Source organism: Maylandia zebra, linkage group LG9 (genome assembly GCF_041146795.1).
Source record: "Maylandia zebra isolate NMK-2024a linkage group LG9, Mzebra_GT3a, whole genome shotgun sequence".
Classification (NCBI taxonomy): Eukaryota; Metazoa; Chordata; class Actinopteri; order Cichliformes; family Cichlidae; genus Maylandia; species Maylandia zebra.
Genome location: NC_135175.1, coordinates 24,828,152 through 24,847,778, shown reverse-complemented (window position 1 = coordinate 24,847,778; position 19,627 = coordinate 24,828,152). Strand labels below are relative to the sequence as shown.

The 19,627-nt window shown below is 41.5% G+C and overlaps 1 long non-coding RNA gene across 2 annotated transcripts in view; it reads right to left on the bottom strand.

The window, feature by feature from the left end:
* Positions 1–12,739: 12,739 nt before the first annotated feature.
* LOC105940918 (uncharacterized) overlaps positions 12,740–19,627 on the bottom strand; it is a 42,838-nt gene continuing 35,950 nt past the window's right edge. For both annotated transcript variants that reach the window (XR_001167578.3, XR_013100350.1), the window contains exon 3: positions 12,740–14,329. This is a non-coding gene — a long non-coding RNA (uncharacterized LOC105940918). The remainder of the gene's footprint in view (positions 14,330–19,627) is intronic.

Sequence of the window (19,627 nt, the reverse complement as noted above, 5' to 3'; positions counted from 1 at the left end):
CCCACTCCTTTGTGCAGCGTTGCCTCAGTTCATTGAATTTGCAGGCATTTGTTCATGCACAGCTCTCTTAAGGCCCCACCATAGCATTTCAGTTGAGTTGAGGTTTGCAACACCTTGATTCAAATTCAAATTTCAAATTCAAATTTCAAATTTCCATCCATCCATCCATCTTCATCCGCTTTATCCGGGGCCGGGTCGCGGGGACAGCAGCCTAAGCAAAGAGGCCCAGACCTCCCTCTCCCCAGCCACCTCCTCCAGCTTGTCCGGGGGAATACCAAGGCGTTCCCAGGCCAGCCGAGAGATATAATCTCTCCAGCGTGTCCTGGGTCTGCCCCAGGGCCTCCTCCCGGTGGGACATGCCTGGAACACCTCACCCAGGAGGCGCCCAGGGGGCATCCTTGTCAGATGCCCGAACCACCTCAGCTGGCTCCTTTCGATGTGGAGCAGCAGCTGCTCTACTCTGAGCCCCTCCCGGATGGCCGAACTTCTCACCCTATCTCTAAGGGAGAGGCCAGCCACCCTTCGGAGGAAGCTCATTTCTGCCGCTTGTATCCGCGATCTCGTTCTTTCGGTCACTACCCACAGCTCGTGGCCATAGGTGAGGGTAGGGACGTAGATCGACCGGTAAATTGAGAGCTTCGCTTTTGCACTCAGCTCCCTCTTCACCACGACGGACCGGTGCAGCGTCCGCATTACTGCAGCTGCAGCCCCAATCCGTCTGTCGATCTCCGGCTCCCTTCTCCCATCACTCGCGAACAAGACCCCGAGATACTTGAACTCCTCCACTTGGGGCAGGAACTCATCCCCGACCCGGAGTGGGCACTCCACCCTTTTCCGGCTGAGAACCATGGCCTCAGATTTGGAGGTGCTGATCCTCATTCCCGCTGCTTCACACTCGGCTGCGAACCGTTCCAGTGCGAGCTGGAGGCCCTCACCCGTGAAATTTCAAATTTCAATTTCAAATTTTATTTGTCACGTACACAGTCATACACAGTACGATATGCAGTGAAATGCTTAGACAACTGCTCGTGACCTAAAGAAAAAAAGAAAAGGCTATGAATAAGATAGGAAATAAATATGAAAATTAAAAAGGGTAAATTTAACTAGGAAGGAATAAAATAAAATATAAAAATTAAAGTTAAAAATGAAATAACTGTACAACACAAATTAGACTGAAGGGTACATTTAACTGGGAAAGAATAAGATAAAATATATAAATTAAAGTTGAAAATAAAATAACTGTACAACAAAATACACAATACACAGTATAGAAATATATAAGAATGTATGAAGAAATATAAATATTATATACACAATAACAGCAGCTGTACAAGTATTAACTGGAAATGAAGAATATAATGACCAGTGTTGTGCAATCCACATTATTTAGTGTCTTGTGCAGTGCAAATATGCTTAAAGTGATTCTTTTCTTTTTGAGCCATTCTGTTGTAGATTTGCTGCTGTGCTCATGATCAGTCAGACAGATTGCTTTAAATTTGATTCTAGAATACTCCGGTATGCATACAAGTCCACCACCGTGCTTGAAAGCTGGACGAAAAAATTTGTGCTGATATGCTGTGGTTAGTTTTCTCCAAACATGGCACTGTGGATCGTGGCGAAACATCTCCACTTGGATTTTTTTGCAGTTTGTCTGCACGCTCTAACCTCAGGTGAGGGTGAATACTGAATACTCCAGACCAGCAAACTGCCATGTCTACAGAGATGCTCACACTTTCTGATAACCAGTAAGTCATTATCAGCACCTGGCAGCTACTTATCCTGTTAATTCCAATGGAAGCAGTAAAAGTGCACTTAGTTTTACACATGGATGGATGAACTCCTCTTTTTCACATGACTGTGTATAGTTTGAATGTTTAAATCCACGAGGTTCAAATGTTATAAACCATTAAATTATTTTTTTGGTCACAGTGCTCGTTTCTTAACTTTTATGATGTCAAGTGGACTGACTTTATGGCAGCTTAGCTTCGCATGGTTATGATGACCTTTTGGGGAAAACCCTATTATAATGACATTACTATTACCAGAATGGGCAAGCTGGTCATCACATCAACTAAAGGTCAAAGTAAAACTTGCAAGTGCAACTTTTCTTTTTTTTTTTGACATGCTGTATACGTGTATAGCGGTCACACACTTAGCATCGTTTTAATAGTTTGACTAAATATAGTTTCAAACTAAACATTTGATGAGTATTAAAATATGACAACATGCCACAGAGGGACTCCTGGCAAGAAGATGAGCCTGGCAGATGACCCAGTCGATCATGACAATGAATGGATTTCCTTCAGGATTAATAGAGTTTTATTAAATGAAAATGAAATCAAAATATAAACAGGAGACCTTTCTTTTGCTGTAACTTGTTCTGATCAGACACTTTAACCGTTACTTAAAATGTACTTGTGAAATCAGATAAAACACCCAGGGCACCAGTGCTTTTTTCTGTTAAATACATCGCAGACATTGAAATCACGGAGATATGCCATGGTACTGGTGGTCAGGTACGCACTAACCTCATCCGGCTCACAATCTGTCACACCTCACAGGTTAGTGCACATGAAAAACCGCACACTTTGGCTGTAGACCAACTTGGTGATCAGTGTGTTTAAGTTTGATTAAAGTCTGACCGACGCTTCAGGAGGAGGAGTGATTCTCACCGTGGCATAACCTTGTCGGTCCTTCAGGTGGATGAGCTAAAAATCGTGCTGCACAAAAGATTTCGTCTTTCAGAGGTGACACTTGAAAAAGGTCTAAAACTGATTTGTTTGTAGTTTTAAACTGAGCTTTAATGTGTTTTTCAGCCTTAAATTTCTAATGTACATATCAGTATTTATGAACTTATGATGGCTTAAAAATGCAAATTCACCCCACCCCTGTGGACTTCCCTGTAAGTCAAACAATTTTCATATGAAGGTAAATAAAGTATCAGCTGATTGTCAGAGGATCAAGTTGGAGCACCTCGTTGTTTGGATAAAATTTAGAAGAATAGATGAAAAAATGCCATAATCGCTCTCGCTGTTTATTAATGCTGGCCAGATTTTCTCAACACACTTGAATAAAAAGCTCAAGCTTTCAGGTTTTAGCTCCCAGTAGCATTAATGACAAACCTGCCACTTTCTTCAAAGTATGTGTTGAACTTGTGAGAAGTCACACAGCGGTGCTGCTGATCGCGCTGCAGCTGGTGACTGCAGCTCACGAGGTGTGAATGAGACGCAGCTCCTGGTGTGGAACTGAAACAATGGCCACTGCCCGGTCAGAGTGAGGGAATTAGCAGGAGGCAGTTTGCTGAATGGGAGAGAGCAGACTGCTGGCGCTGGTGAACAAACAGAGCAGCCACATCAAAAGACGCAGGGCGTGAACATACAGATAAGGTCAGACTGCCAGATATTTCCTGACCTGAAACACTCTGGATGTGGAGAATAAGGAAACTTGTTATCATGTAGGATAACATTTGTGCAGATTTAAACAAAAATATCTCTGAGAAGATAAGAAGGTCCTGATAAAGACAAAGGTGATTCTGTGTCTTTCATTCATTCACTGGTTTGCTTGTTCTAGATCTAAAGCAGTGGTTAATGTGTGGTTCCTGATGGGTTACAGCAGGGCTGCCCAATCCCGGTCCTCGAGAGCTACTATCCTGCAGCTTTTAGATGCATCCCTACTCCAACACAGCTGAATCAAATGGTTTGATTACCTCTTCAGCATGCCATCATGTTTGGCAAAGGCCTGATAACAAGCCATTCATTTGATTCGGGTGTGTGGGAACAAGGATGCATCTAAAAGCTGCAGGATGGTAGCTCTCGAGGACCGGGATTGGGCACCCCTGGGTTACAGCATGAAAGTGAGTGGCTGCAAGATGTTAACTGGGAATACTTGGGAATTCACTCTATTTTATAATCAATTTTAAATAAATGTAATTTCCTCAAGACTCTCAAAAATGTTCAGTTCAAAGAAGGAAAACGTTTTTGTAGACATATTCGTCCTTTAGCCAAGAGCCACAAGCACTATCTTTAGAGCCCTTGAAAAATGGAAAGAATGCATGCTTTTGTTGAAGGTATAGAAAGCAAGAAGTCATTGATTTAACTATGTACGTCTCTTTTCTGTATGATTTAAGTCATGCCTTGGGAAGGTTTTAGGGAAGAAAAATCATGGATTTACAAAGATTTTGTGTTGTATGAAGTAGAGATGGCACGATACCACTTTTTTTTATGTCCGATACCGATATGAATCCGATATAGTGTGTTTTTTAATCAATAAAAATCTTTTTTTACATATCTTGCTGCTTTTTGTATAAGTTCATGCTCAAGTTACAAAAAAAACCCCAAACACTAAAGCTATTCTGTTATACCTGTATGCAAAAAATATACTACACCCAAAATATTTCATAGTTCAGCAACACTGATCAATCTAATGAACTTAAACCTACTCCATCCTCCCTATTCTGGTATTTTAAAGGGTAAGCAACCTAACTAATAGGGCTCTAAAACTCCCAGCAAAAATAATAATAATAATAGGGAACCACCCCCCACCTCATGATGCTTAATCGACATAATCAACTTTAATTTGATGCAGTGTGGGGAAAAATGCACAGAACTCATTTATTTTTCAAGAATAATTAAATAGATTCAGCATCTTTCTTCAAAAGTAGTATAGCTTACTAGGGTATATATTAGACTTAATAGTTACTATATACAGTAATTGACTTCTATTCATTTTACATCAGATTAAAACTTTGGGTGTAAGATTCAGATAATTATTTACTAAAAGCTAGACATTTTAAATGAGAATAAGAAAGAAAAGTATGTCTTTGTGCCCCCTTTTCCCTGTTCATGCCCTATCGGCCCCCCTGGCTAAACTTTGCTAGATCCGCCCCTGCACAGTTACCAGCCGTCAGCTAGTAGAAAAAGATCCTCAGTAGAAAGTAATATTAAATAAATTCTAACAACAGATTTTCAAGCTTAAACGTGCTGCTGTTATTCAGCCGCTGTTTTCCTCTTTCTGGTGCAAAGTGGGAGATAAACAAACAAGAGAGACGGACTCGCGACAGAAAAGCCGATCAGCTGATCATTGATCAGTTTCATGATTGAAGTAGCAGCAGGAGAGGGAGGGGGAGAGAAGAGGCAGTCGCTCCATATATTGGTTGTTAAGCTTAACGCGGGAATGCTTTACAAACATTCAGAGATGGACTTACACACGTGCTTTACTTCTCTCGGGATAACTTTGTCGGAGATGAAATGCGGGGTTGGTAGCGAGGCTACAAATGCTCAACCAGACCACTGACAGGTCTCTCACGCCACAGCCGCTCTATCGCGTGACACATACTGCTCCGACGTGCTACGGTTATGAGGCGAGTTACGGCGTGTCGCAAGTTTTGTGAGGTGCTTTTTTGATATTTAACGGATCGATTACATTTTTTATTTCTCTCCGATATCTGATCCAGTAATTTAGGTCAGTATCGGACCAATACCGATACGTAATATCGGATCGGTCCATCTCTAGTATGAAGGTATCGTCTTGTCTGTTCGGTGATAAAATGGACAAATTCCTGAAAGCTTAATTGTGGTTGAATGAACTGCCAACAGGCTAAAGAACAAGGACTGGGGTTTTTATAAGGTTTTAAAAAAGAGGAAACTTGCAGTGTATTGTCAGAGAGCAGAAAAGCTGCGAGGTCCAGATACTCAGAATGAAAAATACTTACCGTAATTGTCGGGCTATAAGCCGCTACTTTTTGCACAAGCTTTGAACCCTGCGGCTTTTAGTCAGGTGCGGCTTTTCTATGGATTTTCCATGATTTTTGTCATATCGTAAGACGATTTGTTTTGTGTGTTCCGCTGTTGTACGGCACTACGTTGCCTGGCGGAAGGATCGGGGTTCAAGAGTGGTATGTTAGTCACATGTCCGTCCGCCAGGCAACGTAGTGCCGTACGAAGTAGCGCGAAAAACAAACTTCAAAGTAGCGCTACCGTTCAGCGGGAGGCGTGGATGATGAGCGGTGATAAACTTGCGAAAAGCAAGTTATGCTCAACTCCACCGGTGGATTCTGACAGCGTGGAAAAGTGTGAAAGCATCCACGATCACCAACGGATTTTGAAGGGCTGGACTGCTGCATGATGGAGAGGAGGACACCGCCACGGCCCTTCTGAGGGTGTTCGACTCTGACACTGACAACGAGGATTTGTTTGGTTTTGAAAGTGACAACGAAGGAGAGAAGCGGAGAGTGGATGACGAAGCCATCCTGAGCCTGTTTGTATCCGACACTGGAGGAGAGGACTTTGGTGGTTTTAGTGCGCAGGAAGAAGAGAAAGATGGTGAATGACTGACTTTTCTTCTTGTTAAAGCCGTGTCACTGCACCTGAGCCTAAAAGGTAGGCCGAATCTATTTTTCTGGTGTGCTGTAGGCTACTGTTATGTACTACATGTGCAAATATGTACCCATAACTTGTTTTTCAAAATATTAATAAAAGTGATGTCTCCAAACAGCCATCTCTTTCCTGACAATTCCCTTTGTGCATATTCTCTTACATATGATAAGTCAACATTGAAACACCTGTGGCTTTTAGTCAGGTGCGGCTAATGTATGTACAAAACAGGATTTTCCCCTGATTTTAGCTTGTGCGGCTAATATTCAGGTGCGCTTTGTAGTCCGGGAAATACGGTAAATAGCAAAGATCAAAGATAATGGTGCACACCAGCTGATTTCTTAGGCAAACCTGTTCAACCGCTTGTTAAGACGAATATATAATCAACCAATCACACTGCACCAACTCAGTGCATTTAGGCGTGTGGACATGTTCAAGACAGCCTGCTGAAGTTCAAACTGAGCATCAGAGTGGAGAAGAGAATTGATTTTACCAACTTTGATCGCAACATGGTTGTTCGTGACAGACGTGCTGGTCTGAGTATTTCAGAAACTGCTGATCTGCTGGGATTTTCCCATACAACCATCTCTAGATTAATTCAAAAAACCACATGCAGACGAGCTACAACAGTAGGAGACAACACCTCCTGTCAGCTATGAACAAGATACTGAGGCAACACTTAAAACAAGCTCACCGAAACTGGACAACAGAAGACTGATAAACGTTGTCTGGTTTGATGACTCTTGATTTCTGTCTGGCTGCTGGTTTAATGCTGTAGGGGATATTAGTGTGCATCACTCTATCACAAAAGGAGGATAACGCACTATGTGACAAAACTCAAATAATCTAAAAATGGATGCCTGAGCATGACAGTGAGGTTTGCTTTACTCAAATGACCTCCACAGTCACCAGATCTCAGTCCAATAGAGCACCGTTGAGATGTGGTGGAACAGGAGAGAGTTCATCCCAAATAAAGTGTCCAGCAAGTGTACAAAGGAGTTTTTACACAGGATGCTGGGATCGCTGTGGGAGTTGAGAAAAGTGGGCACACAGGATTTGTTTTCTGTACCTTCATCATTACCTCAAGAACTGTAATAAGTCTGATGAGCTACTCGTAGGTTACTTATAACAAATCTGAGATGATTACACATGTTGCTGACCTTTAGTGTTCAAACACACGCCTTACATATATACTTACACAGAAACGTGTTTCCAAGAAACAGCTTTGCTCCACCCGTCTCAATATATACTCATGTTGAATAAATCATTCAGTTCAGGCGTGTGATGTTGACTTTTCTCTCATTTTGCCACCCGTCTCTACAGGGTGTCTGTTCCTACTGGCTGCCGGGTGGCAAGACTTTCTCCAAGAAGGACTTTTGGTTTTAAAGAGACACGTTAAAACATGTAGATGAGCTTTTAGAGGGAACGGTAGGGCTGTCGCATTATGTCCAACTATTCACATTTCTATGAGACCGTCGTTCTGTCCTTTACTTCACCTTGCTCCCTTATTGCGACCTAGTTAAAAAATAATAATCACATGTTAAGCAGGTTTCCATTAAAGTTTAGTGGACTGTAAAACAAGTGCATAAAATGCCACTGCAGCTACTACCCATCATTTAGATTTCATATTAAATGATCCCGAATACTTCACATCACACCATAACCATTTTTAAGCAATCATTATTAGACAACCTGTACTCACAAATTTATTTTAGATACTTTTTCAGTTAGAAAAAATGTTTATTTTAAAATTTAAGGGATAAATTTCACTATTTAATGATTAAATCAATCAGTATAGATCTCCACACTGAAGATGAATAACGGGCAGTAAACATGCTGACAAATGACACGGTGAGGTTACACGGTGATGGGAAACTCAGTCATCCTTTACCAGTCTGGGAGTGAGTGTGCCCACTTTTCTTTGTTTGGTGGTTGCTGGGTGGGCATCCCCTGTTCATTCATTACCTGAAGGCCTGCAGCAATTCTGCGTGGGATGTGAAGCGCAACAACAGCGCATTCCTATACTCAGAAACAGGGAGTGGGAGTTGACAGAGGTTTATTTCAATGAACTTTGAGTTTGTTTAACCTCCTCGCTTTTCTTCTAGATCCAACACCTTGACAAGAAGAAAAAGAAAAATCAGACAACTTGACCCAGCACAGTTTATGGCGGCAATCGCGCATAACAGTCGACTTAGAACGACCAAAGCTGCTTCGGAGCGGTTCAAGTGAAAGCTGAAGTAGGGAGGTCTTCATGCAAAACAGGGGTTCGGTTACAAGATAAAAGTAAAAAGTGATGGTGACAGAAGGATATACAGTCTACTGAGCATGACTCATTACTCATTACTTAGCTGACCACATCCAAAGATTTCTGAAGGGCAGAGAGAAGAGAAAAGGATGTTTTGCTAAGATGATCTGAGCCTGACGTACCTGCTCTCCAGTCAAACCTGGAGAAGGAACTGGAAGTGCTGGCCATTCAAACGAACGTGGCACTTCACCTCCAGCTGTGCGGTTTAAAGGAATAGCTCAACACATACCGGAAATAAAAGCCAGTGTGTGCTTTGATTCTGACGGTAAAATGAGGAGATCAAAGCCAGCGCTCAAGTCTGTACAGTAATTGTGACGCGACAGCCATTAAACTGTTAGCTTAGCTTAGCTTAGCGTTAAGAACAAAAGCAAAAGGAAAGTAGTGGTAATCATTTCCTTTTCAAAATGAAAGGTTTAAATAAACATAACACATGGTGATTCATTTTATGTTAAGCTTCAGTTGTTCAGTTTGTTATGAACTACTAAAAGGGGAATTCCCCCTCGGTTTTTCCCATTTTAATCCTACTAAAAGATTTCTTTTTGTTTTTTGGGGAGGAAGTTCCTTTATTCAAGTGAGTTAATATACTACAGACATTGTAATGTGCTAATTTTGGGCAATAAATATAAAACTGTGCAACAGTCTGAATCCTTTATTTTGTAAAATATTTTTACTCCAAGGATTTAAATTACAAAAAAGTACTCTTTCTTAAGGTCTTTTAAAGGTTTTTGTTTTTTGTTTTTTTTTTAACATTTGCTGCCTTTTCACCCATTTTCAGTCCAGTCCTTGTACCTGACCATTTTCAGAGGAATGCTTTTTTTGTTGTTGTGAAGCCACTTATATCTGACCTATGACTAGGGTTGCCAACCGTCCCTTAAAAAACGGAATCGTCCCGTATTTAGAAACAAAAGTACACGTCCCGTATTAAGCTAATAAGGGACGCACTTTGTCCCGTAATACAGTGAGAATCAAAAGTAGTCTATAACTTTTAATGGAATTAACACTTTGTTTGAAAACATAATTCCCAGTCCCTCTCCTGCTTTGTGACCAATGAGCTGACAGCACACTTATGACAATTCGAGTATGACAAGTCAGATTACCACTCATCTCATTGGTTGAGGAAAGGTCGCTTACGGAGAAAATACCGGAAGACAACCGATGACCACAACAACAAGCATGGCCAACAGGGGAACAAACGCCGACACTGCGGTGCAAGTCTCGGACGGCACACTGTGCGTCCATAAAATGAAGGTTATAACAGAAAATCTGTCGCTCGCTCTCTCTGTCTTTCACTCACACAGACACACCACCACATCAACTTTGCTAAATTGCTAATGAAAAACACTGATCAGGCAGCTGTGATTGAGCAGCGATGTAGATCCAACTATTTTCACGGTTGTTGTGGTCGTGATAATTTTGTGATGCCACATGGAAAAGGCTCGGATGAGCTTTCCAAAGTTCTACAAGTTGTGCCTCCATCGCTTGTGTCCAGATCACACGCTGCACAGCTGTGCTGCAACGTCTTTTTCACTGACGTTTACGTGTTTGCGCGTGAGCAGCTGCGGTGACACCCTCACGAGCGATTGATGATCGGGAGCTGGTCGTGAGGTGTTAATCGCTTCTCGTTACCCCACGTATACTACACGACGCACGATGAAGGCCAAAATCGGGCTGATCACCAAGTCGGTCGCACGACTCAAAAATCGTCTCAAAATGGGCCAAAAAATCGCACAGTGTGAGCCCAGCATTAGAGCAGCAATGTTTGTTCGCTCAGAGAAAGAAAAAAAAAAGGCTGCAAAAGTACAGGGAGGAATGGGAAAAGGAAAACACCTGGCTGGAAAAGTGCACTATAAAGCGCACTGCACTGTGTGCTGGCGCACCTTTTCCATAGGCATGCTTCTATTGGTGGGCACATGAAGAACATGAGGGGCGTGAAAGCTCGGGGAACCCTTTACCAATTTTTTGTCCGCCAGGCCATGGCAGAAGCAGATATGGTATGTAAACACTGGTTTGTTTTTTTTAAACCCTCTGGTTAAGGTTAATATGGGCATGTGCAGTGAATATCAGGGCTATGTGGCCAGAAGTGTGATAATATAATTTATTTTGTGTAATAAACAACTGCAAGGATAGATGATTACAACAAATAGATCACTAATACATAAAAGTAATACATAGATGAATAATGATGATGAGTTAAGATGCGTAATCATGGGAACAAGCGGGTTTACAAACAGGAGCAGCTGATTAGCTTTAGAAAAGCTGAAATAATACCTCAACTGAAGCCAACTGTACTAAATGCACTAAATGTGCACTGTTACAAGAATATTTTTCGTTCTATTGCTTTCTATTAATTTATATAATTTTAAGTTAAGTAGGACAGAGTTCTTTTAAAGAAAGATTTACTTATATTCTCAAAAGTTAAGCATGACAGGCTTCTGTTTAAGAAGGAGACCTGTTTTACTGTGTTAATGTTGTCATTGTGAGCTAAAAATAAATGGCTAAATGATCATTTGTTTCCCATATGGTCATATCACAAAGAATATGCATCTGCTTAAATCAAGTTCAAGTCAAATGGTTAAAAAATAATTTCACACACAAAAAAAGAGCTACCACACTGGGAAGGGTGAAGACAACTGGGTTGCCCGGCCCTGGCCACGAGGTGTCCCTTATTTATTTTTCAGGGAGTTGGCAACCCTACCTATGACTCATTGAAGCATTAAAAAGCCATAAAACTCAAGTAATGAATCATTGTTCTTTCTGTGCATAACTTAGCAAAGAGACAGTTTTTTTCCCCTATCTTTAGGAACTTTGTTACTAGCCGCCTGTCAGAAAACACACTGCTTCTTTACTTGAATCTAATACCAAACAAATAGCAGTTTGACAAACATAAAATAGTATTTTTGACAAACACGGTAATTCCTAAAGAGATAGCAGAAAATGGGCCATGTTGCTTAGTCTGTCCTTAAAGTTGAGGAAACTAGACAAGTGGAGAACAAAGGAATAGGTAGCACAACTAAAAAACATATCTACAGCAGATTAACAGCATGTGAAAGTCTTATCCTTAAGAAACAGAAAAAAATCCAGCAAAAACCTGAGAGATGCATCTGGCCCTTCATTTGATCCATCACGGGGAGAACATGCAAACTCTGCACAGAAAGATCCCCACCTGATGGTGGGATTGAACTCAGGACCTTCTTGCTGTGAGGCTAACCACCATGCCACTGTACTGATCCATCTACTGTTTGCTAAAAACTCATCATAAATGGTCTCAGTGGTAGGGTGGCTGTCAGGATGCCATTCCTAAGGGTAAGAAATGTGGGAGAAGACTGAGGTATGCCAAATTCTAACAGGTCTTACTGAGTAACTAACTCCAATCTGAAAATGTATCTATCTGTAAAGCATGGTGGAGGGGAAGTCATGGTTTGGGGCTGTGGTGTTGGAGATCTCGTAATCGATTGGCTTATGAACACAGAAGCATATCATCAGATTTTGATCCACCATTTCACCATCCACCACCAGTTGGCAGTGGTTTCACTGTTCAGCATGACAGTGATCCCAAACACACTGGCAGTTACAAGCATAAAACACACACAGGAGCTCTATCAATCATCTGGGCCTCCCCAGATCCCAGACCTCAACATTACTGAAGCAATGTGGGATCGACTTGAGAACAAAAGGCAGAAAAATCCAAAGAAGAGCTTTGAATGTCCTTCAAGAATGAGAACAGGCTGTGCTGAAGAATAAAGGTGAAAAAACAATGTGCATGTTTGCACGTTTCAATAAGCTGCTGTACCAATTTGTCATTTTCCTAGTAGCATATTTTAAAGATTGAGGTATCTCGAGACTTTTGCACAGTACAGGACTCTTTTCTTACCAACGTCTAGGTGCTTCCCATTCAGATGTTTAAAGTCTGTCCTACTTCTCTTAAGCATGTTATTGATGACAGTAATTTTCTCTTGTTTTTTTTTTTGTAGCGTTCAAAATGATTGTCTTGTAGCGTAAGACAATCACACAGACTGAAAACACATTTAGCCAGATAATTATCGCTCCACTTAAGAGGCTGAAACTGAAAGTGAGAGTGGTTGTAATGTTTAATAATCACTTGCAGCATGAAATCTAAACATGGCTTCGACAATTGGTGCTCGGTAAACTCTATGTTCTTTAAACTGGAAAAAAATGTTCAAATAGACTTTGAGTCACAGTTTTACCATCGCTATCAAACTGGTTTAAAAGAAACCTTCAGAATTTCATAAATGTGGTGTCGTGTGGATTCAAGAGGCAAAGCTATCATGGATCATCTGTGGTGTACTGAGTCAGACACATTCTTTGCTGCTACTCTGTAAGCACAGACCAAGCATGTAGCTTGCAAAATATTTTTTTAAAAAGGAAAAGAAATAGGCATTTGTATGGTACAGTGGCAACAATCTGCAACATTTATCGCGTTTTCCTGAAGCACTGTTCATGCTTCGTACTTTTAATAGGAATGACCACCCCTGACTTAAAAGCAGCCATAGAGGAGAAGCAGCACCATTTGGTGTCATTTTTGGGGTTTACTCCATCAGAGATGATGAGCATTTGCTCTTTTTATACTATACTACTATCAGGAGATGTGTTATCTATTAGGTGCCAAGTCTTTAACACAGGAACTGTTTCTGGCCAGGTCCGTGTGTATCGTTTAGGATTTTGTAGTAAGTGCTGTCACAGTGCCCGGTGTCCATTGTGTGTAAATGACCCTCATGGTGAAGTTCAGAGAGTTCATGTACAGATTAAGTACTTTCACTCTCTGCAGCTGTAAACAGAGGGCAGTGATGCAGAACACCCAGGACGGGCATCAATGTAATGAGCGCACTCAACTCGCTTTTATGGACTCTGCCTTCATAAACGCTGAGAAATGTATTCAGACAAAGTGTGCAGCTTTTTCCTACCATTCAACAGTGTGAAGTGCCAGAAAACACTTGGAAAACACACATTTGTGATTTTAGAAATGATTGCATGGTAGATTCCTTTTCACCTCAGAATGGTTGGATTTCATTAAGAGTTCAAAACAAATCCACTATGCATTAAGACTAAAAAGAACCTGTAGAGCTGTGAGTCTTCTCTCTTTCGTTTTTCAAAAGCAGGAAACTCTCACACCCCATTCAATTCAACTTTTTATTAAAGACATTCTTTTAACAAATATCAATCAGTATTTTTATGCAGTGCTTGATGCAGAAAACGGCTCTTCTGACTGCACATTCCTCACACATCAGGTGACGACTCAAACATCCATGTGACCCCCTTGTTAGGGTGACTAAAAGACCCCTCAATATGTGCTTCGAATTGATCAGCACTGTCCCTTTAAGCAGGCCAGCATGACAGTTGTAAAACTAGGTACTTCCCAGCCACAATGTAGAGCACTACAGGGGCCCAGTCAGGGTGTATCCGTGTCCTCTCAAACAAAAAAAAAGAAAAAAAAAGGGGGAAGTAGATACTACTGAAAACCTTGCAGTATGTTGTGTGTGTTTGCTCCAGTAAGATGCTGTGAAACTGAATCCAGCACGGTCTGCTTCCACCTTTGCATCCTTCCTAGTCAGATCATGTGTCGGTGCAGAAGCTGCAGAAAGATCTGGCCGGCATGGGGGGTCTGCAACACCACCATCACAGCAGCAGCAGAAGCCTGCAAAACACAGGGCAGACAGGAGCGAGTCAGAGTCCCGATGTGACTGTTTGTGGACAAACCTTAGTTTCATAATGCAAGTTATCAAAAAAAAACTTTCAACTCTGTAAATGAGCTGTCCTTTCATTATGACTCGGGAGTCAGTGCTAAATTTGCTGTGAAATTCAGATGAGAGCGGGGAAAGTTTAACACTCACACATTTACCCAAAGCTCAGTTTATCTATCAAACAGTACACAAGATTAAGATCGAAGCTTTAAGGTTTCCAGTTAGCACAAGTAAATGATCTAAATAAAGTTAAGCTCTACTCTTCTTTTTGGGAACTATTAAAGCTGCATTGAGCTCAAAGGTGGAGTCACAAAACTGCCAGAATTTGAAAATAAATAGCCTCCTTTTGCAGGTGTCACCTCTTTGTTTTGAGCGGGTTCTTCACACAGGTTAAAAATACATCAGTTCTGACTTCTGGTGAACCCAAATCACCCTGATATGCTTCCTGCAATTAACCTGTCGCACCGCCACATCTTACATTTTATGTCCACAGTGCCCCCTCATGAGTTTGACCCTCCAAAGCCTGGATCTAGCTCATTACACTGTAATGCATTACATACAGGATTGCAGTGTGCTGACAGATTGCTGATGTTTCTGTCCAGACGAGCCAAAACCCACATTAATCAAATCGTACCTGCAATAAAAATGCATAGAAGCAAGTAAGCAGAGATAATCGGCCAATCAAATGACTCAATTATGTCAGCTGACATCAATTAAACAGCGCCAAACTTGAGTTTAGCTTCAATCCCAGACATAAGGAAGTTTCAGTGGCTGAATGTAATCAGTTGTTGTTAAATCTAGGCCCTTTAAAATTAAAAACAAGTTAAAAGTAATATAGATCTATGACATGCAGGACTTGGGTCTCTAGCGTGACCTGCTACACCACCGTGGATATGAATCAGTACAGACGAGAGATAAAAACTAATTTGTGTTCAAGGACATGCAAATAGGGTGGGAAATTCACGTCTTGACACTCAAATCAGTAGATCAGAGGCTGTGACTACTTCACAAACTACCTTGAGACTGTGTTGAAATGATTGTATAATGCTCTTGAATCATAATTTAACCAATACACTGAGATCTGCTTTTTATTGGCCGGTTATTATGAACATCAAGCTCAAACTAATCCAGTCTAAACAATTTCAAGCCCCTAAACACAGCATTTTCTATACGTTTTGGCCTTTACTTCACATGTAAGGGCATGGAAAATGGAGCTTTTTAAAAAATTCCTGCATTCACAGTGGGTCTTGCAATGTCAACGGTACACTACTTTATCGCCTTTTTGACGTCAGACTGTCCTCTGTGTTATTGTTTGATTTCTTCTGATTGGCCAGCGTCTTAAAATGGTTAAGGTTGCTTTGGCATCAGATACATTAGTACAGTACAGTCAACGGCGGTTATGGACCACAACCACTCGTGAATACTTGACATCCTCTCTAAAAACGCGTAGAACCCAGTGGCGCCAGTGTCCAGCAGCCTCGCCTCTGTCAGTGCGCCCCAGGGCGGCTGTGGCTACAATGTACCTTGCCATCACCAGTGTGTGAATGTGTGTGTGAATGGGTGGATGATTGTGTATAGTGTAAAGCGCTTTGGGGTCCTTAGGACCAAGTAAAATGCTATACAAATACAGACCATTTACCATAGAACTAATTAAATTTTCCTGGGAGCTCTGTGTTTGGAATTTGCAAATTGGCGAAGGTTTTAAAGAAAAATAAAATACATTTTATTTCTATTTTGCTGTGTTTACATTAATATTAATATTTGATCATCAGTAAATACATCAGTGCATGTTTGAGGTATAGTTTTAATTCCTCCCCCAAATTATTAATTTATTACAGTTCATCTGGCTACCTACAGAACTTAAGCCCCTTTTCTATTAGTACCTACTCGGATCGACTCTGCACGGTTCACCACGGTTTTAAGGATTTTCCGTTAGGTCACAGTACCTGGTATCAGGTACTTTTTAGTACCTTCACAATCTGGGGTTCCAAGCGATTCAAGCAGGTACTAAAATGTGAGATTCGGTCAATGACGTCACTTGATGAGTCATGAGAGCGTCTCGTTCATGAAAATAAAAACTGTGGTCCTCCGAGTCTGACGAAAAGCCACAGACCGAGCAGCAGGTATATCTCTACGTCCAACTTTGTTGTAGCGTTTGTGTTGCATACATCACGGGACGCTCAGCAGGATTGCCATGATGACATCCACGCACATGAGGTAGTACTAGATTATAACGGAAAACCAGCCGTGGCGAGTCGATCCAAGTAGGAGTAGATGCTAATGGAAATCGTCTCTAGAGGATAGAAACAAAGTATTGTGATAGTATTGATCCAGTACCTTTACCAGCGCTGGTATCGATCTTATAAATATTTGGATCAATCCGCCCATTTTTTTTTCTTATCATGAAAGTGTAAAATCCCTGCTTAAAAAAAAACACCTGTAGACAAAGGTTTATTGATTAGACTGTGCACTCCTTTGGAGGCTTTCATCTTTGGTATTACTAGACAAAATTACATTAGGTCCCTAAAAAAAACATCTGCTTTCAAGATTTTGTCATTATAAGATCATTTAATGCACGATTTAATCAAATGTGATAGTTTAAATGGCATTTGCATCATTTTAAATGCATTTCTTTAAAGTTCAAAACACGTTTGCGACTTTTACGAGTTCAAGGATCAAGTGAAACCGAAGCTCTTTGTGTTTGGACAAAGCTTCTAATAAAGTTTCTCCAGCTGTAACTAAATAAACTAATGAATTTGGCGAACAAGCACTCAGGCAGGCAGTTTAGTGTAGCTTCTAGGTATAAAGCTGAAGGCAACATTATAAAAGAAGCAGCACAGTGTTGCTGGGACTGCCACAGTCTTCCTCCACTTCCTGTCACTGCCCCTGATGGGGCATTTACTCAGGAATCTAAATCTGCCAATCACATGATGAAGGCGTTGAGTCACCTTAAGCTTGAGTAGGTTGCTTAAAAGAAAAACAAACCTCCAACAACAACAGTCTGGGACATCACCTTTTTTCTTTCGAATGGAAAAACTAACAATAAACGGTTTTGCTTGTCCATAGAGGGTGTTTCACGAAAACAACTGGTGTAAATATGTCTCACACATCAGAAAACCTTAAAATAATAAAACCGACACCACCACATGATTGGTTGGTGTTAGACGTCAACGCGGCACAACACTGGTGTAATCATCAAAGGTCTGGCTCTAACCTGCCTAACCACTTTCATCACTACAGCCCACAGACACCTGCCAAATTAGTTTTTTTTAATAAGCAGAAAGGAAATCAAAAAAGATGCAACCAAACTCTAGGTTGCATTTTCCCCTTATCTTTTTAGTTTTATCTGAAATGATAAGCGAGTGAATGTGTGGTGACATCAGATTAAACTTATAGCTATGCCTTAAAAGCACTTAAATAACAGAGGATCTTGTCACTCTGACATATTTGGTGCTTCCATCATTGCCCTGTTATAGAAGCGTTACACGGTTCACACAGTGGTTGGCTCCCCAGGCAGCTGAGCGGTTGCTAAAGCAGGAAAGCCACGTGTCTGTGAAAATGTATTTCCAGCGGGTGACTGAGTGTTAAAAGGAATGTGGGCGAGGTTGTAACCAACACGACCCGGCTGGCACCGTGCCCCACTGCCTATTCACGTGATCTCACCCCTATTTGCAGTTTGGTATCTGAGTGCAGCTGAGTGATCCCACCAGCAGAGTGTCATATGTACCTTTATAGTAAGCGTTATGGAGAGGCTGGCGCTGCGTGCTCATATCTGGCTCTGATGGTGTACGGCACTTTCATTTATGCTCTGACGCTATTTATACTTTATAAGCAGCGAACTAACCGCAGGTATAACACTGAGGCATGCAGCCCGAATGACATTTCCCACAGTGACTTTGTTGCACTGCGGGAAATCCCATTCATCTGATGTTGAATAAACCAGGTCAGTCATTTGATAACAGTGGCGCTGGAAGGGAGTCACGTCTACAATAGGTCACAGAGAGAACTAATTGGCTGAGGTCCACCAAAAGTCAAATTCTGCGCTATGAATTCTCAGCAGGGGCAGCACGGTGGCGCAGTGGTTATCACTGCTGCCTCACAGCAACAAGGTCCTGAGTTTGACTCCACCATATGTGTGGAGTTTGCATGTTCTCCCTGTGTTTATGTGGGTTCCCTCCGGGAACTCCAGCTTCCTCCTACAGTACAAAGACATTTACCTCAGTCTTATACGTGGGGTTAGTTTGCTGCTTATAAAGTATAAATTGTCTAAGAGCATAAATGAAAGTGCCGTACAATTTGCAATTCTAAATTGTGTTGTCTGTCTCTCTGTGTTAGCCCGATGGATGGATGGACTAGTCAGCGCTACAAGCTGCATATTAGCTGTCAAATCTAACCGATCTTTTAAAAACATTCATTCATTCACAAGCTTCCAGCCTCACCGTGCAATGGAATTCCAATATGTTCTTCCAATATGCGCACTGCTTCTCTACCTTAAATAAATAAACTAATTAGCAGAAAGTTATTAGAAGGTTTTACTTGTATGTGTTATTTTCATCTTTCATGTATAAATGAAGGTCGTTTAGAAGACAGATTAATTCTCTATAATCAAATTTTAAGCCATTAAGGAGGCTTACGTTTGGTTGCGTGATGCCATAAGCTAGATAACTTACTCTTCAGACCCTCGCATTTTCAAAAATGTGAGATTAGGACTCGCTACAATTGATTTCTTTGTCGCCATGTCAGAGATAATTTCTTTACCTTGTGACTCTGCTTTTAAAGGATTTACAAAAGCTAGAATAGATCTCAGTCTAATAATTAAGAATCATTGCGTGCAGAGTCTTGTCACTCAGCAGACATCTGTCAGCGCAGCAACATTATATGTTCCTCTGCTGATTGTCTCTTTTGGGCGAGGACACCTCAAAGAGACATTATGCAACTCTCCCATAGTTTTCTGTTAAGGACTGTTTTAATAATGGTTTGGATTTATATAGCACTTTTCAAGGCACCTTACAATGCCACTATTCGTTCACTCTCGCATTCACACACTAGTGGAGGCAGCTACGGTTGTAGCCACAGCTGCCCTGGGGCAGACTGACAGAAGCGAGGCTGCCATATCGCGCCATCGGCCCCTCTGGCCAACACCAGTAGGCGGTAGGGTAAAGTGTCTTGCCCAAGGACACAACGACCAGGACAGAGAGCCCGGGGATCAAACCGGCGACCTTCCGGTTACAGATACGCTTCCCAACCCCCTG